At 38.8% G+C, this 27,028-nt stretch overlaps 1 pseudogene across 1 annotated transcript; it reads left to right on the plus strand.

Annotated features, from left to right (window-relative positions):
• Positions 1–15,523: 15,523 nt before the first annotated feature.
• Positions 15,524–27,028, plus strand: LOC146571957 (lysosomal alpha-mannosidase-like; annotated as a pseudogene). The gene is made up of 20 exons (XR_014892872.1): positions 15,524–15,634; positions 16,396–16,498; positions 17,490–17,660; positions 17,737–17,930; positions 18,367–18,499; positions 18,605–18,749; positions 19,287–19,486; positions 19,617–19,737; positions 20,234–20,313; positions 20,643–20,752; positions 20,918–21,076; positions 21,648–21,985; positions 22,190–22,308; positions 22,773–22,874; positions 23,067–23,154; positions 23,265–23,345; positions 23,451–23,675; positions 24,850–24,999; positions 25,141–25,243; positions 26,262–27,028. The product of XR_014892872.1 is annotated as a lysosomal alpha-mannosidase-like (transcript).

Raw genomic sequence — 27,028 nt, forward strand, 5'->3', positions numbered from 1 at the left:
AATACACATATAAACATTACAAGACATAAATACAAATATAAACATTATAAGACATAAAAACAAGTCAAAGATATTTGCAACAAACAGACCTCAGTGCAAGAACGTTACTTAACAGCAATATAAGACATAAATACAAATATAAACATTATAAGACATAAAAACACGTCAAAGATATTTGCAATGAACAGACCTCAGTGCAAGAAAGTTACTTACCAGCAATACAAGACATAAATACACACATAAACATTATAAGACATAAAAACAAGTCAAAGATATTTGCAATAAACAGACCTCAGTGCAAGAAAGTTACTTACCAGCAATACAAGACATAAATACACATATAAACATTATAAGACATAAAAACAAGTCAAAGATATTTGCAATAAACAGACCTCAGTGCAAGAACGTTACTTACAAGCAATACAAGACATAAATACACACATAAACATTACAAGACATAAAAACAAGTCAAAGAATTTTGCAACAAACAGACCTCAGTGCAAGAAAGTTACTTACCAGCAATACAAGACATAAATACACACATAAACATTAAAAGACATAAATACAAATATAAACATTACAAGACATAAAAACAAGTCAAAGATATTTGCAACAAACAGACCTCAGTAAAAGAACGTTACTTACCAGCAATACAAGACATAAATACACACATAAACATTACAAGACATAAAAACAAGTCAAAGAAATTTGCAACAAACAGACCTCAGTGCATGACAGTTACTTACCAGCAATACAAGACATAAATACACACATAAACATTACAAGACATAAAAACAAGTCAAAGATATTTGCAATAAACAGACCTGAGTGCAAGAACGTTACTTACCAGCAATACAAGACATAAATACACACATAAACATTAAAAGACATAAATACAAATATAAACATTACAAGACATAAAAACAAGTCAAAGATATTTGCAACAAACAGACCTCAGTGCAAGAACTTTACTTACCAGCAATAAAGGGCATAAATACACACATAAACATTATAAGACATAAATACACATATAAACATTATAAGACATAAAAACAGGTCAAAGATATTTGCAACAAACAGACCTCAGTGCAAGAAAGTTATTTACCAGCAATATAAGACATAAATACACACATAAACATTATAAGACATAAATACAAATATAAACATTATAAGACATAAAAACAGGTCAAAGAAATTTGCAATGAACAGACCTCAGTGCAAGAATGTTACTTACCAGCAATATAAGACATAAATACACACATAAACATTATAAGACATAAATACAAATATAAACATTATAAGACATAAAAACAGGTCAAAGAAATTTGCAATGAACAGACCTCAGTGCAAGAAAGTTACTTACCAGCAATATAAGACATAAATACACACATAAACATTATAAGACAAAAAAACAAGTCAAAGATATTTGCAACAAACAGACCTCAGTGCAAGAACGTTACTTACCAGCAATACAAGACATATACACACCCATAAACATTACAAGACATAAAAACAAGTCAAAGATATTTGCAACAAACAGACCTCAGTGCAAGAACGTTACTTACCAGCAATACAAGACATAAATACACACATAAACATTATACGACATAAAAACAAGTCAAAGATATTTGCAATAAACAGACCTCAGTGGAAGAACGTTACTTACCAGCAATATAAGACATAAATACACACATAAACATTACAAGACATAAAAACAAGTCAAAGATATTTGCAATAAACAGACCTCAGTGCAAGAAAGTTACTTACCAGCAATACAAGACATAAATACACATATAAACATTATAAGACATAAAAACAAGTCAAAGATATTTGCAACAAACAGACCTCAGTGCAAGAACGTTACTTAACAGCAATATAAGACATAAATACAAATATAAACATTATAAGACATAAAAACACGTCAAAGATATTTGCAACAAACAGACCTCAGTAAAAGAACGTTACTTACCAGCAATACAAGACATAAATACACACATAAACATTAAAAGACATAAATACAAATATAAACATTACAAGACATAAAAACAAGTCAAAGATATTTGCAACAAACAGACCTCAGTAAAAGAACGTTACTTACCAGCAATACAAGACATAAATACACACATAAACATTAAAAGACATAAATACAAATATAAACATTACAAGACATAAAAACAAGTCAAAGATATTTGCAACAAACAGACCTCAGTAAAAGAACGTTACTTACCAGCAATACAAGACATAAATACACACATAAACATTACAAGACATAAAAACAAGTCAAAGAAATTTGCAAGAAACAGACCTCGGTGCATGACAGTTACTTACCAGCAATACAAGACATAAATACACACATAAACATTAAAAGATATAAATACAAATATAAACATTACAAGACATAAGAACAAGTCAAAGATATTTGCAACAAACAGACCTCAGGAAAAGAACGTTACTTACAAGCAATACAAGACATAAATACACACATAAACATTACAAGACATAAAAACAAGTCAAAGAATTTTGCAACAAACAGACCTCAGTGCAAGAAAGTTACTTACCAGCAATACAAGACATAAATACACACATAAACATTATAAGACATAAATACAAATATAAACATTACAAGACATAAGAACAAGTCAAAGATATTTGCAACAAACAGACCTCAGGAAAAGAACGTTACTTACAAGCAATACAAGACATAAATACACACATAAACATTACAAGACATAAAAACAAGTCAAAGAATTTTGCAACAAACAGACCTCAGTGCAAGAAAGTTATTTACCAGCAATATAAGACATAAATACACACATAAACATTATAAGACATAAATACAAATATAAACATTATAAGACATAAAAACAGGTCAAAGAAATTTGCAATGAACAGACCTCAGTGCAAGAATGTTACTTACCAGCAATATAAGACATAAATACACACATAAACATTATAAGACATAAATACAAATATAAACATTATAAGACATAAAAACAGGTCAAAGAAATTTGCAATGAACAGACCTCAGTGCAAGAAAGTTACTTACCAGCAATATAAGACATAAATACACACATAAACATTATAAGACAAAAAAACAAGTCAAAGATATTTGCAACAAACAGACCTCAGTGCAAGAACGTTACTTACCAGCAATACAAGACATAAATACACACATAAACATTATACGACATAAAAACAAGTCAAAGATATTTGCAATAAACAGACCTCAGTGGAAGAACGTTACTTACCAGCAATATAAGACATAAATACACACATAAACATTACAAGACATAAAAACAAGTCAAAGATATTTGCAATAAACAGACCTCAGTGCAAGAAAGTTACTTACCAGCAATACAAGACATAAATACACATATAAACATTATAAGACATAAAAACAAGTCAAAGATATTTGCAACAAACAGACCTCAGTGCAAGAACGTTACTTAACAGCAATATAAGACATAAATACAAATATAAACATTATAAGACATAAAAACACGTCAAAGATATTTGCAACAAACAGACCTCAGTAAAAGAACGTTACTTACCAGCAATACAAGACATAAATACACACATAAACATTAAAAGACATAAATACAAATATAAACATTACAAGACATAAAAACAAGTCAAAGATATTTGCAACAAACAGACCTCAGTAAAAGAACGTTACTTACCAGCAATACAAGACATAAATACACACATAAACATTACAAGACATAAAAACAAGTCAAAGAAATTTGCAAGAAACAGACCTCGGTGCATGACAGTTACTTACCAGCAATACAAGACATAAATACACACATAAACATTAAAAGATATAAATACAAATATAAACATTACAAGACATAAGAACAAGTCAAAGATATTTGCAACAAACAGACCTCAGGAAAAGAACGTTACTTACAAGCAATACAAGACATAAATACACACATAAACATTACAAGACATAAAAACAAGTCAAAGAATTTTGCAACAAACAGACCTCAGTGCAAGAAAGTTACTTACCAGCAATACAAGACATAAATACACACATAAACATTATAAGACAAAAAAACAAGTCAAAGATATTTGCAACAAACAGACCTCAGTGCAAGAACGTTACTTACCAGCAATATAAGACATAAATACACACATAAACATTATAAGACATAAATACAAATATAAACATTATAAGACATAAAAACAGGTCAAAGAAATTTGCAATGAACAGACCTCAGTGCAAGAAAGTTACTTACCAGCAATATAAGACATAAATACACACATAAACATTATACGACATAAAAACAAGTCAAAGATATTTGCAATGAACAGACCTCAGTGGAAGAACGTTACTTACCAGCAATATAAGACATAAATACACACATAAACATTATAAGACATAAAAACAAGTCAAAGATATTTGCAATAAACAGACCTCAGTGCAAGAAAGTTACTTACAAGCAATACAAAACATATACACACCCATAAACATTACAAGACATAAAAACAAGTCAAAGATATTTGCAACAAACAGACCTCAGTGCAAGAACTTTACTTACCAGCAATAAAGGGCATACATACACACATAAACATTATAAGACATAAATACACACATAAACATTATAAGACATAAATACACACATAAACATTATAAGACATAAATACACATATAAACATTATAAGACATAAAAACAGGTCAAAGATATTTGCAACAAACAGACCTCAGTGCAAGAACTTTACTTACCAGCAATATAAGACATAAATACACACATAAACATTATAAGACATAAATACAAATATAAACATTATAAGGCATAAAAACAGGTCAAAGAAATTTGCAACAAACAGACCTCAGTGCAAGAACGTTACTTACCAGCAATATAAGACATAAATAAAATATAAACATTATAAGGCATAAAAACAGGTCAAAGAAATTTGCAACAAACAGACCTCAGTGCAAGAAAGTTATTTACCAGCAATATAAGACATAAATAAAATATAAACATTATAAGACATAAAAACAGGTCAAAGATATTTGCAACAAACAGACCTCAGTGCAAGAACGTTACTTACCAGCAATATAAGACATAAATACACACATAAACATTATAAGACATAAATACAAATATAAACATTATAAGGCATAAAAACAGGTCAAAGAAATTTGCAATGAACAGACCTCAGTGCAAGAAAGTTACTTACCAGCAATATAAGACATAAATACACACATAAACATTATACGACATGAAAACAAGTCAAAGATATTTGCAGTGAACAGACCTCAGTGCAAGAACGTTACTTACCAGCAATACAAGACATATACACACCCATAAACATTACAAGACATAAAAACAAGTCAAAGATATTTGCAACAAACAGACCTCAGTGCAAGAACGTTACTTACATGCAATACAAGACATAAATACAAATATAAACATTATAAGACATAAAAACAAGTCAAAGATATTTGCAGCAAACAGACCTCAGTGCAAGAAAGTTACTTACCAGCAATACAAGACATACATACAGACATAAACATTACAAGACATACATACACACATAAACATTACAAGACATAAAAACAAGTGAAAGATATTTGCAACAAACAGACCTCGGTGAATGACAGTTACTTACCAGCAATACAAGACATACATACACACATAAACATTACAAGACATAAAAACAAGTGAAAGATATTTGCAACAAACAGACCTCGGTGAATGACAGTTACTTACCAGCAATACAAGACATACATACACACATAAACATTATAAAACATAAAAACAAGTGAAAGATATTTGCAACAAACAGACCTCAGTGCATGACAGTTACTTACCAGCAATACAAGACATACATACACACATAAACATTACAAGACATAAAAACAGGTCAAAGATATTTGCAATAAACAGACCTCAGTGCATGACAGTTACTTACCAGCAATACAAGACATAAATACACACATAAACATTAAAAGACATAAATACAAATATAAACATTATAAGACATAAAAACAAGTGAGAGATATTTCCAATAAACAGGCCTCAGTGCAAGAAAGTTACTTACCAGCAATAAAAGACATAAATACACTTATAAACATTACAGGACATAAAAACAAGTCAAAGATATTTGCAATAAACAGACCTCAGTGCAAGACAGTTACTTACCAGCAATACAAGACATAAATACACATATAAACATTACAAGACATAAATACACATATAAACATTACAAGACATAAATACACATATAAACATTACAAGACATAAAAACAAGTCAAAGATATTTGCAATAAACAGACCTCAGTGCAAGACAGTTACTTACCAGCAATACAAGACATACATACACACATAAACATTACAAGACATAAAAACAAGTGAAAGATATTTGCAACAAACAGACCTCAGTGCAAGACAGTTACTTACCAGCAATACAAGACATACATACACACATAAACATTACAAGACATAAAAACAAGTGAAAGATATTTGCAACAAACAGACCTCAGTGCAAGACAGTTACTTACCAGCAATACAAGACATACATACACACATAAACATTACAAGACATAAATACACACATAAACATTACAAGACATAAAAACAAGTGAAAGATATTTGCAATAAACAGACCTCAGTGCAAGACAGTTACTTACCAGCAATACAAGACATACATACACACATAAACATTACAAGACATAAAAACAAGTGAAAGATATTTGCAACAAACAGACCTCAGTGCAAGACAGTTACTTACCAGCAATACAAGACATACATACACACATAAACATTACAAGACATAAATACACACATAAACATTACAAGACATAAATACACACATAAACATTACAAGACATACATACACACATAAACATTACAAGACATAAAAACAAGTCAAATATATTTGCAACAAACAGACCTCAGTGTAAGAAAGTTTCTTACCAGCAATACAAGACATAAATACACACATAAACATTATAAGACATAAAAACCAGTCAAAGATATTTGCAATAAACAGATCTCAGTGTAAGAAAGTTACTTACCAACAATACAAGACATAAAAACACACATAAACATTATAAGACATAAAAACAAGTGAGAGATATTTCCAATAAACAGGCCTCAGTGCAAGAAAGTTACTTACCAGCAATACAAGACATAAATACACTTATAAACATTACAGGACATAAATACACACATAAACCTTATATGACATAAAAACAAGTCAAAGATATTTGCAATAAACAGATCTCAGTGCAAGAAAGTCACTTACCAGCAATACAAGACATAAATACACATATAAACATTACAAGACATAAATACACACATAAACATTATAAGACATAAAAACAAGTGAAAGATATTTGCAATAAACAGACCTCATTGCAAGAAAGTTACTTACCAGCAATCCAAGACATAAATACACACATAAACATTACAGGACATAAAAGCATGTGAAAAATACTTGCAACAAACAGACCTCAGTGCAAGAAAGTTACTTACCAGCAATACAAGACATAAATACACATATAAACATTACAGGACATAAAAACATGTGAAAAATACTTGCGACAAAGAGACCTCAGTGCAAGAAAGTTACTTACCAGCAATACAAGACATAAATACAGAGATAAACATTATGAGATATAAAAACAAGTCAAAGATATTTGCAATAAACAGATCTTAGTGCAAGAACGTTACTTACCAGCAATACAAGACATAAATACACTTATAAACATTACAGGACATAAATACACACATAAACATTATATGACATAAAAACAAGTCAAAGATATTTGCAATAAACAGATCTCAGTGCAAGAAAGTTATTTACCAGCAATACAAGACATAAATACACATATAAACATTACAAGACATAAATACACACATAAACATTATAAGACATAAAAACAAGTCAAAGATATTTGCAATAAACAGACCTCAGTGCAAGAAAGTTACTTACCAGCACTAGAAGACATAAATACACACTTAAATATTACAAGACATAAAGACAAGTGAAAGATATTTGCAACAAACAGACCTCAGTGTAATAAAATGACTTTCCAGCATTGATTCCTTATTTTCAGGGAGGGTTTTTTCATCTTGCACTTCGCTGACACGCATCAGCATCCAGTTCTTTATGAGAAAAGGGGAAGACTGAGGGAGGGATATACTCACCGTCACCGACACGCTGGGCATCAGTGTCCTGTGCTTCATCAGAAGAGATGGCGTTCAGGAGACTATCATCCAGGATCCTGATGACTTGAGGAAGGCCTTCTTCTGCAGGACGCTCAACCACATAGTCAAGACAGTCTGTAAGGAAACAAGTTTAAAATAACATTAGGAATGTAATAAACAGCCAGTGCTAAAGCAACAGACCTACATCTGTTAGTTTGAGCAGATGATGACAGAAGAGCATTTTAGGCTACATTTATGTCAGACTGAGTGACACTTCGACTTTTTCATGTGAGATCAAAAGATGTCAACTAAGTTCACATCATTAAGTGAAACATCCATTTTTAATAGAAGAGCACCAAACCTCCACCAAGGCAACTCACTCTGTGCACACTACACTTTTATGGTAACACTATTTTATTTTGTATACATTCATTTTGTTTTATTTGTCCTTTTTAAACCTTTATGCAAACACTGCGTTGGAGTAGGTAATGGATAATAGGTACTCATTTTTAAATAACTGGACATAAATAGCTTGTTACATAAATATACTACAGGAAATGTATAACTAACTAGGCAGCTCATTCTCTTATTTATTTATTACAATTCTTTCATTAACAATGTAACACATTTTGAAACAGCATCAGAGGTTTAATGTACCAATTTCATGTCTTAAATGTTCCCAATACAAACAAAGGCAGTGGAACTCCAAGCACATATTTTTAAAATAAAACACAAAATAAAACACACACATAAAGGTTTGACTTCATGATTATTTTGACTATGCTTAATGTTTTCAATATTATTTTTATATTATTTTATTTTGATTTTTTTTTTTATCACTGCGTTATGTAGCTGGGAAAAAACGTTATAGTTTACCTAATGAAGCTTTTGATCCAGAGAAGAAAATGATGTTAGGAGCTACAGGGGATCTGGTGTGTTCACCTTTATGTTCTATCATTGTGACGAAATGCTGTTACCATAGAAACTGATTTTATTTTTATTCTTTTTTTGGGGAGTATTTTACTAATCTTTGTCCGTTAAGCTAGTTTAACCATTTTATTGGGGGGCAGTGTCAAATTTGAAGCCTTCAATCAAAGTAACATCTTTTTTCACATTCATACGCCACTCGTTAATAAATTCTACAGCTGTCCCACAAAATTTAAAGCATACAAGCAATTTACCGGGAAAAATCTTGGAATACACATATTTTGATCACATTAAAATTTGATATTCACACTGGAACTTGTTAAATTATTATAGTTGTCTAGTGACTCTTAAAATAATTGAAGAATCTTTGAAACGTACCAGCCAGGTGACTTTCAATGAGTCCGGATCCACGACGAGCCAGCCAGCTTTGCTGTTATGACGAAACACGTCATAAAGCGACAGTACAAACGACTTCTTCGAGTCGTTTGTACTGTCGCTTTCTAGTAAATTCCGCTTTCTGTAGAAATATTCTCCAAAAGTTATCTTTCCACAAGCTGAGTTTGGAGCAGGTCAAGACAAGTTCACGAGCGAGCACAAAAGAACGAATGGAACGTTGTGGAAGTGCATTTAAACACTCGCCTTGGTTACGGTTGCCAACTGCGTGTGCACGTAATAAAACTATAAGAATGGAGCTCACTGCAATGTAATTTACAGTTAATTTATGGTCATTTATAGTTACTGCCGTTGTCACCCTTTATATGGGATGTAATATAAGCACGTAGGTATAGGTATATCCAGAAATAAACATAGATATTAGAAAGCAGCAAATCAGTAACAGATGTTTGCTTGAGTGAATAACATTAGCATATAGCTCATGGTAATATTACATCTTCACATTTTTCTTATGGAAGCTAACAATAACTTAGCGTTCTCGCTACTCACCATGCTGTAAAACAGGTATATGTTAGCAATGACACCATTTAACAGATATTAAAATGCTAGCCGCGCTAATTAGCCGATTGCTTGAGGTCTTGTTTCCAGCTCTAGTGGTCATAAGCGAACTTAGGCCTGTGCCAACCTTGAGCACGGACATCAATCTTGTAAAGCTCACTATTAAACTGACAAAAAGCCTTAGAGCCTAGAAACTATGATACTTACAACTGTGCTATGTTTGTGTCATAGCATATAGCAAGACCCCATAACGATAACTGACCTTTGACCTCTTCTCAAGATTAATCTTCAGGTCAAAGAGATAATGCTATATACAGCTATTTTAACACTATGTTTCTTACTGCCATTGTCTGACATAATATCCTTGAATCTTTTTCTAATTCAACACTTAATATAAACACTGTATGTTTATTTGAAAATTAAGAATTAAAAACACTCCTTGTAATGCCAACTTTTGTTTTCAAATATAAATAAAGTATATCAACTAACATACTGGACACTGTTCTGCTGAACAACACACATATTACCAATATTGTAGCTGGTGTTTTTTAGTAATTTATTATTTTATTTGTCATACAATTTAAAACATTAATAACCTTTTCAATAAAACAAAGTATCAGATGTAATTATTCTGAAACTAAGTCTAAGCTTCCCATAACTTTTTATTGCAAGTTACATTACTGACATAATAAACATAAAATGTTTGTATTGTTCATCCACAAGTCCAGTCTCTGGCTCAAACAACACAGAAGCTTGGTGTGTTTGTTTCTCAGTCCAGGCATTACTGCTTGAATGCCTGTCATGAATTTAGGTAATTCAAATGCAATTGCCTAAAGAAAGTCTTTTACATTGTCCCAACTTCCCTTAAGTACAGTGGCTGGAGATGCAATGAAAGTAAAGAAGAGAAAACAATGTACAACGAGGGAAAAAAATAACCAACTATATACATGGTGTATGCGTAAGAAACATTGAAACAGAAACATTGTGGGTGTATACAAGGACAGTTATATAATAAAATAAATAGGGGTGAAATGGTAAATGGCCTGTATTTGTATAGCGCTTTTCTAGTCCCTAAGGACCCCAAAGTGCTTTACACATCCAGTCATCCACCCATTCACACACTGGTGATGGCAAGCTACATTGTAGCCACAGCCACCCTGGGGCGCACTGACAGAGGCGAGGCTGCCGGACACTGGCGCCACCGGGCCTTCTGACCACCACCAGTAGGCAACAGATGAAGTGTCTCGCCCAAGGACACAACGACCACACCTGTCCAAGCCAGGGCTCGAACCAGCAAACTTCCGATTACAAGGCGACCTCCCAACTCTTGAGCCACGATCGTTGGCTGGATGGAGTGGCTATGGTCGTTTAGGGTGGTAATGCCACTGAGATACCACTGAGACCAAAATATTGCACAGGACCATAAATATTGCACACACTAAAGATATGGCACATGAGCCAAAAATATTGCACAAAACATGGAAAGATAAGATAAGATAAGATAAGATAAGATAAGATAAGATAACCTTTATTAGTCCCACACGTGGGAAATTTGTTTTGTCACAGCAGGAAGTGGACAGTGCAAAAGTTATGAGGCAAAAATTAGAATACAATAAGAATAAATACAGTACACAACTGTACAGAATAGAATAAAATAAAATACTATATACAGTAGAATAAAATAAAATAAATATACAATAAGATAAAAATAGAATACAAATACAAATACTATATACAACTGAGTAAAAATACAACGATGACAGAAAGGATTATTGCACTTAGTATTATTGCATATGTATGGATGTGTGTGCTTGATCAGTTAAAGTCTTTATTATGGAGTCTGACAGCAGTGGGGAGGAAAGACCTGCGAAATCTCTCCGTCCCACACCGTGGGTGCCGCAGTCTCCCACTGAAGGAGCTGCTCAGTGCTGTCACAGTCTGCTGCATGGGGTGGGAGATGTTGTCCATCAGGGATGACAGCTTAGCCGCCGTTCTCCTGTCACTCACCACCTCCACTGGGTCCAGAGGGCATCCTAGAACAGAGCTGGCCCTTTGGATCACCCTGTTCAGTCTCTTCCTGTCCCCAGCAGAGATGCTGCCGCCCCAGCAGACCACGCCATAAAAGATAGCAGAAGCCACAACAGAGTCATAGAATTTCTTCAGGAGTGGGCCCTCCACTCCAAACGACCTGAGTCTCCGCAGCAGGTACAGCCTGCTCTGCCCTTTCCTGTAGAGGGCGTCTGAGTTATGAGTCCAGTCCAGTCTATTGTTCAGATGAACACCAAGGTACCTGTAGCTGTCCACAGCCTCAATGTCCAGACCTTGGATGTTCAGTGGTTGCAGTGGAGAATGCTTGTGCCTGCGGAAGTCTACCACCAGTTCCTTGGTTTTACTGGCGTTGATCTGGAGGTAGTTCAGCTGGCACCAGTCCACAAAGTCTTGGGTCAGACCTCTGTACTCCTTGTCGTCCCCATCAGTGATGAGGCCGACTATTGCAGAGTCATCAGAGAACTTCTGCAGGAAGCACTGGGTGGAATTGTGGGAGAAGTCTGCAGTGTAGATGGTGAAGAGGAATGGAGCCAGAACCGTTCCCTGTGGGGCCCCCGTACTGCAGACGACCCTGTCCGACACACAGCCCTGAGTCCTCACATACTGTGGTCGGTCGGTGAGGTAGTCCAGGATCCAGGTAGTGAGGTGATGGTCCACTCCAGAGTTCACCAGCTTGTCCTTTAGAACCGAGGGAAGAATGGTGTTGAAGGCACTGGAGAAATCAAAGAACATGATTCTCACAGTGCTTCCAGCGGTCTCCAGGTGAGCGAGGGAACGATGTAGGAGGTGAATGACGGCATCATCCGCTCCAATGCCAGGCTGGTAGGCAAACTGAAGTGGGTCCAGTGATGAGCTTATTAGGCGCCGAAGCTGAGCCAGGACCAACCGCTCCAGGGTCTTCATCAGGTGGGATGTCAGAGCCACCGGCCTGTAGCTGTTGAGGTCCTTGGGGCGTGAAGTCTTTGGCACTGGTACAACACAGGAGGTCCAGGAAAGACTGAGATATTGCGTATAGCTAATCAATAATTATATATTGTAATATATCTATATCACTAAAGCACTTCTGGATGGATGCAAACTGCATTTCGTTGCCCTGTGCATGTGCAATGACAATAAAGTTGAATTCTAATTCTAAACACGAGCCCCACCCCCCACCCCCCACCCCCATCCCTATGTGATTGTGGAATATATATGCAGATGATGTTGTTTTGGTCCTGTCAAATCCTGAGCGATCTGTTCCTGTACTATTAGATCTGGTGAGGTTGTTTGTTATACAATTAACTGGTAGAAGAGTGAGTTTGTGGTTTTAACTGCAAACCTGGATGTTGATTTCTTGAAAACTTTGCTTTTTAAAATTACAGACAATAATAATTAAATGCACTTAAGAACAGGACGCAGCAACACTACATATGAGCGGGTGGAGGGAGGTTTGGGGTCTTCACTCACCCCCATTCTGTTAACCGTCTGGGCAGGGGGACTGGGAGGAGGTGCTGGCCGTCAGATTGGGGTCTGAGATGCGGGGCCTCCCTGCTTTTTGCGGTTTGCTTTCCTCCATCCCAGAGAGAAGGGTTACATCTCCTGGGTCCGGTTTGCCCCTCTGAGGGCGGAGGTACCTGGACCTGAGATATAGAGTTAGACTCTTTGTGTCTGTCTCCACGTCGGGTGAGTTTGTGTATATGGGGGTGGGAATGCACCGTCTGTGTCTATATGTCAGCTTGGGTCTTAGACTCCACCTCTCTGGGAACATCTCAGGCTCTCTGAGGTTTGGAGGCCTATCTTCCCTCACTGCACTCCCTGCCAGTGGCTGATGCCCTCAGACATTGGTGTGTTGGTGGTTCTTGGTGTCTGGTGCTGAGCGCCCATGTATGTGCCGACTCACTCCTGGTGGCCGATTGGCAGGGCCTGGCGCCCGTGGCCCGGCTGGGCCCCTTCCAGGAGGTGGGGTGCACTCAGGCCTCTAGCCTCTGGGCCTGAGGCCCAATTCTCTCTGGCAATTGGGCAGATCCCGCAGGCACGCCACTGCAACTCCCTCTGGCCTCTGCTCTGTGGCTGCTGGGTGATCTCTCATTTAGGGCTCTCCTCAGCTCTTCCCAGGAGGGTGGCACGGTTGCCCCCCTGGTGGTCCTCCTTGGGTCCTCGTATTCTGGGGCCTCTGGATGTCTGGGGCCTGGATCTCCTCCATACATGCTTCATGCCCTGGGGGACGGGGCTATGGCTCCCCACACTCCCTAGCAGATCGTTACATGGAGAAACCTTTTGAATACAAGCATGCTGATCCACACAGGTGTGCACACAGGCGGACACACGGGTTTTCACAGACACAAACCTTTCTTGGCTGCTACCTCAAAGCACATTGTGCGCTGTCGATCTTGCGTACCTTTCTTCTCCCCTCTATTTTTCTTTCTCCCCCTCTCTTTCTTTCATTCTTTCTCCCTGTCTTATCACCCAGTCATGTCTGTCCTGTCTGTTACAACCGGAAATCAAATCAAATAAATACATATTTATAATTTAAAAAGAAAGAAAGAAAGAAAATTACAGACAGACTTAAATACCTTGGTGTTCTTTTGCCCAATGATCCTAAATTGATCTTTAAGTTGAATTATCTTGAACAAGTTGAAAAAACTGTAAAAGGACATTGAGAAATGGAGGGCTCTCCCTGTTTGCATGATGAGTCGCATAAATGCAATCAAAATGGTTTCTCTCCCTAAATTCTTATGTCTGTTTTTAAACGTACCTATCTTTTTGAATAAGCAATTTTTCAAATGATCGAGTCAGTAGTATTACCATTTGTTTGGGGCTATAAAAATCATAGGATATCAAAAGTTCATCTATCTAGGTCTAAACTTGAGGGTGGATTTGGTCTGCCATGTTTTTAGTTTTATTATTGGGCTGCAAATGCTAGAACTCTTGCTTAGTGTCAGGAAGGGTACAAAAAGGTCATGTCTGCAAATTAATTGATATATATTTAACTAACTTAATTTTTACCTTTCTTTGTTTATTATCACTGTTCTGTTTATTATCATATAAACAGTACAGTGATTACATACATTATATACAGTGATATATATATATATATATATATATATATATATATATATATATATATATATATATATATATATATATATATATATGTGTGTGTGTGTGTGTGTCCAGAAGAGCGCAGTCTAAGATACTGCGCAGGACCCTCAAGCTCCCAGGCCTCTGGTAGAGGACCCGAGCTTGAAGGATAAACCGCCCGCAGGGGCGAGCTGGGTGTTTTATATATCACTGTAATGTAATGTCAGTGTTTGTCATGTTAACTTATGTTTATTTTCGCTGAGTCCTCTCATTCCGCGGTTTGTCGCTTACTTTTCCCCAGTGCCTTCAAGTCAGATGCGGTAGACAGGGTGACGGTCACGTGACCCACCTCAACATAAACAGATGTCACATGATTTTCGGGTTGTTTTCCAACATGGCGGGCAGCTCTCCTGTTTATCCTCAGCGTGGTTTTAAGTTTTCCTCTCGGCGAGAAGAAAACAGACGTTCCAACCTGCGGATACGAGGTTAGCTACTTTATGTCGCGCTTTTGTATTTTATTTACATGTGTTAGGGTTAAGGTACATGTCAAAAAGCTCAGTGGAGCTGTTAGCGCTACTTTCTGTTTCACTCACATGACTGTGCTCACATACATTGAAGTGCTGGTGTTGTGCCAAAAAAGTGCCCGCCTGCCAAAAACTGATTTCCAATGTCTACCTGTGTTTTTATGTGTAATATCTTTACCTATGTTGGCAAATAGACTTCGGTCAACAGGCTTTACAAAGGGGCTAGATATAACATTTTAAAGTTACATCTTTTTCAACTCTGTCTTATTGCACTTACATTACAACCAATTCCATCATTTTTTTCCACTTAAAATATGTTTACAGAACTATTGTTAGATGTCTTTCAATATCTGCTGTCCTCTTGGCCAGATTCTTCTTTAAAACACGTTTTTAATGTCAACAAGCTTCTTTTAACTGCATAAATAAAGGATATATAAAAGTCACTGCCAAAAACTGATTGCAGCTTCTACTTTGTTACAGGAATGTTGTTTGTGGCTCAAGATGACTTGTATCATTCATGAGGGATACATTTGATATAGGTTTCACATATTATAGACTAACAAGTTATGTATAGCAGTTTAAATGCGAGCAATCCTTTTTTGGTAAATACCAGAAATCAGTTTTTGGCAGACGATCACTTTTTGGAGTGAATATTTGTCGACATTATGACTCTTCCGACAGAGCAGTACAGCTGTATTCATAGAGTGTGTGTCTGTGTGCAGTCATGTCATGCCACCAAGCCGGGCATGTTGAATGTCCACCTGGTCCCGCACACACATGATGACGTTGGCTGGCTCAAGACTGTGGACCAGTACTACTATGGAGGTCAGTGTGACACATACAGAAAAAACACTGTGAAGCTATTAGCCAACCTCCTGCTCTGTGTTTACTCTCACACTCGCACAAGAGACCAAGGAAGACAACAGAGGGGCAGCTGTGCCACTGTCCCAGAAAGAGCTGAGGAGAGTCCCAGATGAGGGCTCACTCAGCAGCTGCGGAGCAGAAGCCAGGGGGAGTTGCAGTGACGCGCCCGGGAGCTCCGCCGGCAGCCAGCTGCGCCAGAGTGACCGAGCCCCAGGCTGAGAGGCCGAGGGCACCCCACCCCCGAAGTGGCCCGAGCTACTGTTGAAATGTATCAGAAGACGATATTAAAACACCTTTGTTTCATTTTATACTCTGTCGTGTATTTCACGCTGCCTCATAATGTACTGTTTACTGCAACAGTTTACTTCTTCATTGCTTTAGAGTTTTATGCTTTTAGTGCAATTGATTGTCGAGCTTGCTTATTTTAATGTCACATGTTGTTTATAGTAAGTTGTAAGGCCAGGTGTTGTGCAGGTGACCATCATCTGGTGGTGGTCAGAGGGCCCGGTGGCGCCAGTGTCCGGCAGCCTCGCCTCTGTCAGTGTGCCCCAGGGCAGCTGTGGCTACAATGTAGCTTGCCATCGCCAGTGTGTGAATGTGTGTGTGAATGGGTGAATGACTGAATGTAGTGTGAAGCGCTTTGGGGTCCTTAGGGACTAGAAAAGCGCTATACAAATGCAGGCCATTTACCATTATTTACCATCTGATATTGATTTCCAGTCTGGGTTAATATGTAAGCAGAACTCATCTGCACTGAGGGTGGTTTGTTTGGGCATATGCATGAATGCAGATGAGCACATATACTTTCTTGCTGTTAAGATACGTTAGTGCAAATAAATATTTTTCAAACTGTGACACACAGCAACTAAATTCTGACCACTTCTTGAAGCATTGACTGTGTTACAAAATAACGTCTCTTTTGTCCTAAATCTGTGCACATTTGTGTGCGTAGATCGTAATGACATCCAGCACGCTGGTCAGTACATCCTGGACTCAGTTGTGGATCAGTTGTTGAAGAATCAAGACAGGAGGTTCATCTATGTGGAGACGGCCTTTTTCTACCGCTGGTGGAAGAGTCAGAGCTCCAGCGTGCAGCAGACAGTCAAACAGCTGGTTAATGAAGGTAAATACCCATTCAGTACTATACAGCTGCGTTAAGTGTTTCAGTGCATCCTTACCAAAAGCTGCTCCTCCCGCAGGCCGTCTGGAATTTGTGAATGGTGGTTGGTGTATGAGCGACGAGGCTGCCACACACTACAGCGCCGTCATTGACCAGATGACCATTGGTCTGAGGTTCCTTAATGAGACTTTTGGAGCCTTTGGCCGTCCCCGCGTCACCTGGCACATCGACCCCTTTGGCCACGCCCGGGAACACGCCTCCATGTTTGCACAGGTAGCATAGCTCTTTATGTTTATTCTTCGAGTTTTGCACGAGTCACACTTCAGAATTGCTCAGCTCATTCACTGTCACACTTTCAAACGTTGGCCATGTTTAATATCAGCAGTATAGGGCAGAATAGAAGGATGAGCATAATTGGTCACCTTAAGGAAGGCCTGATTTCTAGTGAGACTTAAAATGGGAGAATTTATCAGTTAAAGAAGAGAGTTGAGGCTAATTAGAGTTAGAAGGTTGCACTCACGTCGAGAAAGACTCTCCGTTTTCTCATTACAAATTTTTGGCTGTATCGTCATTATCAGATTTGCTGCTCTGCAATGAATCAAATGGGCTTATTTCCAGAATGCTGCATTATTACATGAAGGCACAATTTAGTTCACTGGCTTTCCATTTGAATTTCCTTTAACCATTAACTTTCTGTCTTTTGCTGCAGATGGGATTCGATGGCTTCTTCTTTGGTCGTCTAGACTATCAAGACCGGGCTCGCAGGATGAGGAATAAGGAGCAGGAGCTTCTATGGAGAGCCTCCGACAGCCTCACTCCTCCAATGGCTGACCTCTTTACTGGTATGCAAAGTTTCTTTCTTCATCCCTTTATGTTAATGACTTCTGGACTCAGCAACAGGACGGTGTCACATTATTTTTTAACCGTTTGCCCCCGTTAACCAACAGGGATCCTTCCTAATGGCTACAACCCTGTGAGGGCTTCTGTTGGGACCAGCTCTGCAGTGACCCGCCTATCAGAGACGATCCTGATCTTGAAGACTATAATGTTGATGATGTGGTGGGACGCTTCCTCGTCATCGCCAACAGTCAGGTTGGACACAACTCCACACTGGCGCACAGAGACACTGATTTATCAGTCACGTGGTGTTCTTAACACCGCATGTTTAACTAACACTATGAAAAAAATGCTCATGTTAAATCAAAAGACATCAAACAACGCTTTCTGATTTAGAAAAAGAGGAAGCAGAAGGGATGCTGTGCTTTTTATCCCAGCCCATATACGGCTGTGACTAGCTAACATGACATGTAAAATTTCAGTAGGAACCTCTTGTTTCAAGTAATGTCAGCATATCTTCATGCAGGTCCCCATAAATCTTTTCTCAACCTGTCTGGTTTTATTTTATGAACCTGTCATGATCATAATAATAAAGACATCTACAGATAGTGTAATGCAATGTCCTCCTTTAATAATCCACATTCACCACTTTAGCCATCATATAAATGTGCTTTGAATAGTGTGAGGTGTGTGTGATTGAAGAGATGTGTGAATTGTTTAATTTCACTCTTCCCTTTTCTTCCTTTTTGTTTAGTTTAATCTGTTAAGCATTATTTCCTCTTCCTTTTTTAGTCTACGGTCTATAAGACCAACCACATCATCATGACCATGGGCTCAGACTTTCAATATGAGAATGCCAACCTGTGGTACAAGAACCTGGACAAGCTGATCCACTATGTAAATGCCCGGCAGGCAAATGGCAGAAAAGTCAACGTGCTCTACTCTACACCGTCCTGTTACCTGCAGGAGCTGCACCGAGCAAACCTCACCTGGTACTGTGAACTTTAAAGGGGCAGGATAATGTTTTCTTGTTCTAGCAGCACTGTTGGTGTTAAACTCTATTGTAAAAAGTGTCGTCTTGTGCATTTTAATGTCAGCTAAATCCATTGGTTTTCTATCCAGGCCATTGAAGACAGATGATTTCTTCCCCTATGCAGACGACGCTCATGATTTCTGGACTGGCTACTTTACAAGCAGACCAGCGCTGAAGCGATATGAGAGGATCAGCAACAGCAACCTGCAGGTACTCTGAGATTTACTTTGTGCGGGGCGATTTTACAGTGTGCTCGGCATTACACTTTGTGTCGACGACATCACAACATTCAAACTTCTGCTTTTCTAGAATTACCTCTGTAACTGTAAGTCCTGTCCCACTACTTTAGAGCTTTCAGAAAAATTTAATTGTTTTAGTGTAGATGGTAGTTAGCATGCTAACATTCAAACTTTAAGAATGTTAGCATGACATATGCTAGATAAGTATAACATTGTCACATTACACTAACAAGCTTTAAATTTTGATCTGTGAAAACAAAGTTTATCTAACTCTTAACATGAACTGTAAGCAAATAAATGCTAATATATAGCATGAAGCACACTGTTAGCTGGCACTTAATAAAGCTATCACTGGTATCCTGCGTCTATAGAACTACCTTAAGATGTGGAAATATAGGTTTAATGGTGGAAAATTTATACCTGTGTGACTTTTTAAATTGTGTTTACATTTTTTTCCCTCTTAATAGACTTGTAACCAGCTGGAGGTATTTGGTGGTCCAGCTTCCAGGAAAAGGACCCTTTGGGGAAGGTGAAAGCCAGACCATGAGTAAGATTTGATTGAATCTTTTTTGTGTCTCCTTAGTGGGTTCTGCATAGGCATACTGTAGGTACTCTGGCTTCCTGCCACAGTCTAAAGATTTACGTATTAGGTTAACATGTAATAGCATGACCATAAATGGTTGACTGTCTTCAAGTGCTACTCCTGTGATGGACCTGTCCAGGATGTAGGAGAGCTGGGATGGGCTCCAGCCTCCCCACAACAGTGAATTGGTGAACCGGTAGAGAATATGGATACCCTTTAAAAGTTGTATTTGTGTTACTAAGACCAATTGGATGTCAGACAAGAGATTGAGTGACGGCTGCTTTCATTGGTAGAGAAAGCCATGGCTGTGGCTCAGCACCATGACGCTGTGTCGGGCACAGAAAAGCAACACGTAGCAAATGACTACGCCAGGAAGCTTGCTAACGGCTGGCAACACTGTCGGGTACTCCAGGCTTCACAGTACATTATCTTACCCAACAGAAGTTACTTGTGCTAAATTTGTCATTTTCTGTACAGGAAAATATATTATCATGTCTTTAGCAGAAAGTGTTCTTCAGTCCAAACTTTCTTGCACAGGTTTCTTGTCTAACTGTTGTCTCTCTTTCAGGTTTTAGTCAGTAACAGTCTGGCTGCTCTCAGCGGCTTGTCTGCTGAGCGAATCTACTGTGATAACCTCAACGGCCTTCATGATGTGATGTTCTTCTACTTCCCTGGCCGCTGTGTCTGTTGTAGCGTCCTGATGACACTCAGTTTGTGCTCCAGTGGATGATGAGAGTCAAACCTTAAATACTCACCCGTGAGCATTTGTTTACAGTACACATCAACTTTAAATGTCCCCCTTTACTGGTGTAAATCTCACAGTCTAAGAAGGCTAACCTGCCATAACCTCCCAGGTGAACCTAATGTGATGGTCCACCCAGTTAATGTGATCAGTGAAACCTGCGGTCAGCTGAAACGGAAGAAGTCACTTGGATGAGTGACGAAATGTTTCTCCCACTGAAAACTCTACGTCCAGATGAACAGAATTAATTTTTAAAAGTTCCTTACCTGGATGACTGACGATACATCAAGACATTTGAACAGCAAGTGGGTAGAGTCACAGCTGCGTGCCCGAGTCACTATCCTGTCTGAAAGTGAGCATTTAAAATCTGAAGGTTTGGCTCATAAGTCTTACTTGTACATGTACTGATCCTGTCATTTAAACCATGTTTAACAACCATCCACCGGTAACATAATAAAAAAACCCACAATATGTCATCTTAAATGTAATTCTGAACACTCTGACCCTCTGAGATTTATCCTCGGAACAAACAGTGTATTCAAGGTGTACAGCCTAAAAAACCTGGGCTACAGTTATTGTAAATACATTCTGTGTAATTACAGATAAGACTGAATGCTCACGCTGCCTTTCTCTCGCTTGTCTTTTTGTCTGTCATTCAGTTCTCAATGTGTACAACCCTCTCGCTCGGCCCGTCACTTGGCCCGTCAGGCTGCCGGTCAATGGAACAGCGTACAGCGTGTCAGATGCTAGTGGCAAAGCGGTGGACTGCCAGGTCAGTATGTGTGCCAGCAGCAAGTATGAGAGAGCAGGCAGCCTTCTGGAGCCTACATCTTCAGACCCAACTCTTCCACACCTTTCGTCATCAGCCGGACGGCCAAGACGGAGATCATTAAGGTAGAGATGTTTGCTCGTATCCAGACGTAGATTCCTCATAGCAAAGCTTTGTTTTTACACTGTTATTCAGTTTACTTCTAAATTATAGGCTGCTGTCATTTTATATGTGTGGGTGTCAGAATGAACATGCCAACATGTTTTACCTCCCTGTTTAGAGGCTAATATGCAGCGTCTAATTTTGTACTGCAATGCTCTCATCCTCAGACGTCAGTGGTGCAGGAGGTGAGGCAGTGGTTTGCTCCCTGGGTGTCTCAGGTGGTTCGTCTCTATGCTGACAGCAGAGCTCTGGAGCTCGAGTGGACTGTGGGACCTGTGCCGATAGAGTGAGTTTAACACGTGCACACTACATATGTAATGGAGATGTTTTTAGAGATAAGTGGTTGTTGAAATTTCTGTTCTCTTCAACCTTTCTAAAAGCTCAGTGCCTTAATGTCAACTGATCTTTCAGGGGAGAAAAACCTCATATGGGGCAATATTGTAGCAGAGCTTTGCCCTTCTAAATATTTCCTCATATCATAGCAAGTGATTGGCTTAGATCGCCGTTATCTTTTTCCCCATGTCAGATTATAAATTCATGGAAAGAGGGAATTTTAGACCATAAGATTCCATGCACACCCACTGGGGAATAGATTTAGCTCATAATTTCAGGTCTATTTTAGCCATTTATTTATTTTTTTATTTGTGAGCGAGAGAAATAAATTCAAGGAAAAGTGAGGAATCTTTGCCAAAATGCTCCCCACACCACCCACCTTTAACCCACGTCACACTTGCTGTCTTGACCTTTCAGTGACAGCCTGGGGAAGGAGGTGATCACTCGTCTGGACACCAGCATCAAAACCTCTGAATATTTCTACACTGATTCCAACGGCAGAGAAGTTCTGCAGAGGAAGTAAGAGTTTGCTTTTTGTTTTTTGATGATGGAAAATGCATTTTAACCTTTTAAAGTTGTTGCAGTTGTTTTGGATGGTATTTTACAGATTATATACAAAGTAAGACAGCTGTACAGTTATGTGATAGTTTTACATTAAAAGAATCCAATTCTGTACACTTAGTGTGTGTGTGTCCCGTCCCCCCCAAACAGGAAAGACTTCTGGCCCACCTGGAACCTGAAACAGTCAGAGCCCATTGCTGGAAACTACTACCCAATCAACTCTCGTGCTTATATCAAGGTTTGTGTGTTTGTTAGCTTCCATTTGGAGAGACAAGCAACAAAGAGCATTCACTGTCAGTTCATTGAATTATCACAAGTGATGTTTTCCTTTCACTTGTGTGTCTTCAGGATGATGTGGACCAACTCACTGTGGTAACGGATCGCTCTCAGGGTGGAGGCAGCATCCAGAATGGTTCACTGGAGATCATGGTGAGGCAAAAAGTCGTAGCTCATCACCATTAGCATGTTGACCCCATCTAAGCGCACACAAGGAGTTCTTATTAAAGTCTCTCTATCCAACCTCCTCACCCTCAGCTCCACCACCGGCTGCTCCACTATGATTTCCGTGGTGTTGGTGAACCTCTCAACGAGATCTCTGGCATCTTCCCAGACGGGCTGGTGGTCCGCGGCCGCCTCCTGCTCACCCTCGATCCCCTGCCGACTATTGCCGACACGCACCGCCCCCTCGCAGAGGGGATGGTGTTGCAGCCGCTGCTTACGTTTACTGATGGAGATCTGAAGCCAAACACTCAGCTGGAGGTATGTAAATGATAAACGGACTGGTACTTGTATAGTGCCTTTCTACTCATTCACCCAATCACATGCACATTCGTACAGTACTTGTACAAATACTGCATGTATTTTAAAGACATGTTATTAACACACTTCACTAATCGGGTTTCAGAAGTCACGGTGATCAGAATCAGAATCAGAATCAGAATACTTTATTCATCCCGAGGGAAATTAGGGGTTACAGCAGGCAGCACGCTAATGGCGCATGCGCACTCACAAAGGAACCTTCTGACCAACTTTACACAAACATCACATTGGGCAGACATGTCAGAAGGTAGGCTGATAGGAAAAAAACAACGAAAATACACTACATGAGGTAAGAGGAGGAGAAAAAAAACTCCACTCAGACTGAGCTCCTAGTGGGAGAACAGTTTGATAAAAGAAAAAACACCTCAGCACAAAAGCACATGACTATCAATACACCATAGAAACACGAGACAAGCAACAGGGGCGGGTAAAGGGTAAGAGAGAGCCGGCGTAGACAGCGCATCCGGTCCTGCAGCATCTGTGCTGGTCCAGTTGACTGCTATCATCCCCGGTAGGGCACAAGCATCGAAGGCGTTGGAAAGGGAGGGGGGATGAGTGAGTGCTTATCAGTGTAAGTGTGTGTGTGTGCGTGTCCATAGTTTAGCTGGGACAGTGTCCTTCGGCCTATCAGGCTAAGTAAACAGTGTGATCTGTGTTTGAAATATTAGCAGTGCAAGAACCAGCTGGCCTCCATCTTGCAGGTTCCTGTTCAAACACCTTAAACTCCTGTATGTAAGCTTAAGAAAAGCTTTGTACAGTGCTGTGACCTGCACTGTACAAACTGCAGGCTGTTCCTGTGAGAGTCTGCTGCTTGTTTTGAGTCATTGTCTCCAACTGTCTATGCTGCTGGTTATAACCCATTTCTGTCCTGCTGTGTACATATTTGCATTTTTTAGACATGGTTTCACTCGCTCTCAGGGGAACTGAGCTAAGCTGTGTTGCCTTTAGTGGCAACTGCTGCTGACATGTTTTCAGAGCCAGTAATTGGTCGAAATTCATATCAACTTTATGTAGTAATTTTATAGAAAATGTGGTTGGAATACATTAAATAATCTTTTTTTTTTTTTTTTTTTAAAGGCATGGTTTCTGTGAGTGAGGGGTCTTTGTCTTTTAGTTCTCAGGGCTCCTGGCTGCACTGCCCCCTGCTGTCCACCTGCTGACACTCAGTCAGTGGGATGAAGACTCAGTGCTGCTGAGACTGGAGCATCAGTACCAGAGCTCAGAGAGCAAAGTGAGCTCTCAGCCAGTCACAGTCAACCTGCAGGTCAGACATTCAGAAACAATTTAAACCTTGTTACACTCAAAGCGACCGTACGGTCATCTGTCATTCAGTCGTTTCTCGTTTGCAATGCAGTGGAATGTCGTTTTGCTGTAACTAATCCCATCGTCTTTCCTGTCTGTGCAGAAGCTGTTTTCAACTCTGGAGGTTCTGGGTGTGGCTGAGTTGAACCTGTCGGCCAATCAGTGGAAAGATGAAATGAAACGTTTTGACTGGACTCCTGAGAAAGGTACAGGACACCAGTGTTGTGTCAGTTAGTTCACCACTGCAGTTTTGAACGTCACCCTAGATTCAAAGCTGGATGTGTTCTCCAGTCTGACTCGATTTAAACTTGGCTAAATTTCAATGAATGTCGTCTCCTCGGGCGTTTTTTAATATGGATTCCAACTCAGCTGCTTTGAGCTTTGTGCATTTTGGAGGTCGGTGGTAAAATCTCAGAGACCAGGTATGAACTTCTGTGGAAATCACTTTGGTTCGTTGTCAGATCAAAGTGAAAATAATTTAATAGATTAAATGATGCGTGTTCTGTGCGCTCGTAGCTGCAGTTCCAGCTGTGTGAAAGAAATGTAGCAGCAGCAAAATAAAGTATATAAACATTTACACATTTTCTGCATCACCAACTGAATACATTTATAATCCAGTGACAATGAAGTGCACAGTCTGCGCTTCAGTCAGTGTTCTTTTTTTTTTTTTTTTTAATGTATGGCTTCAATACGAAACTTATTTGCAAACATATACGGCACTTAACATAATTCAGTAATCCGTTATTCTGGCTTTGTAGTACACTGCTCTTCAATCACACTTCCATAGTGAGGATTCCCTGATATTTGCAGATTTTGGCCTTTGTTTACTGTTGTCACAATTTCATTACATTATTTATAATATTTTATATAGTAATATAAAGACTGGCAACATCTGGATTTTTCAACATCTGGCAGGTGACCATGCACTGAAGGAGCGCTGGGCTGATAGAAATCTCTGATTGTAGTCATCGACTTAACAGTTTCCCTGCAGGTGCTAATTAAGCCAGCAGGGAGCCATAAAGAGTCATAAACAGATTGATATGCTTCATAATGTAATGTATACTACAAGGTGTTTCTGGAGCTCAACATGTTATTTTGTTCCTTGTGAGGAGACTTGGTTGCTGGTCACTGACCCGTGTCACTGCTGGTGTGTTTAAAGATTAACCAACCAAAAACACTTTGCGTCGTTTGTGGTTGTGCTCACATAATGTGTCTGTTTTCCAGGAGAAAAGCCGCTGCTGAAGACATTTCAAGACCCGTCCACGTGGGAGTGACCTTAAGGCCAATGGAGATCCGAACGTTCCTTCTCAAAGTCAACCTTAGATAGCCAATCACACATGAGATTTTATAGGATGAATTATCGTATATTGACATTCCTGTGGCTTGTTTACGTTGCTGGTTTAATAAAGTGAGGATTTTTAGGGGGAAAAAAGATGAATGAGAAGTTGTATTCACGCTGCCTACGACTTAAAATCGGATCACAGCTGTAGCCCGGACTGACCTGGGCAAAAGTCATTTCAGGATGCCTTCAGTCTTTGATACAGAATGTCTGAATAAGATTGAATTTGTTAAAGCTGCCTTTAACATTTTTGAGAACATTTATATTTGTGGGGGTTTTTTGTGCTGTTGCAGTAACAGAATATCGTCTCCCACAAAGTGATATGTGCAATAAAGTATAATCTTTGCATTTCTGCCATGTTGTGTATACTTAGATTTTTCTACTTACCAAGAAGCAGCTAATAATAAAAATCAATCCTCCTTACTGTCCTGCCCTCGTGTTTGTGCCACAAATCTTGTGTATAATCAGTGAAGCAGCATTTAACTTCTGATAATCTGACATTAGAACAGATGTTGTGCTGTTGCTGCTGCAGACCTTTTCCAGTGACAGTTATCTGTGCCTGCTGTCTCCAGCGTGTCTTCAACCACGCAGCGATGTGAAGCCTCGGATGATCAAAAACGGTTTTTTCCCTGAAAGACAAAAATAAAGAAAT

Source organism: Mchenga conophoros, linkage group LG6, assembly GCF_057382185.1.
Source record: "Mchenga conophoros isolate Kocher_MC1m ecotype Shallow Benthic linkage group LG6, M_conophoros_male_GT1.1, whole genome shotgun sequence".
In the NCBI taxonomy this organism is placed as follows: domain Eukaryota; kingdom Metazoa; phylum Chordata; class Actinopteri; order Cichliformes; family Cichlidae; genus Mchenga; species Mchenga conophoros.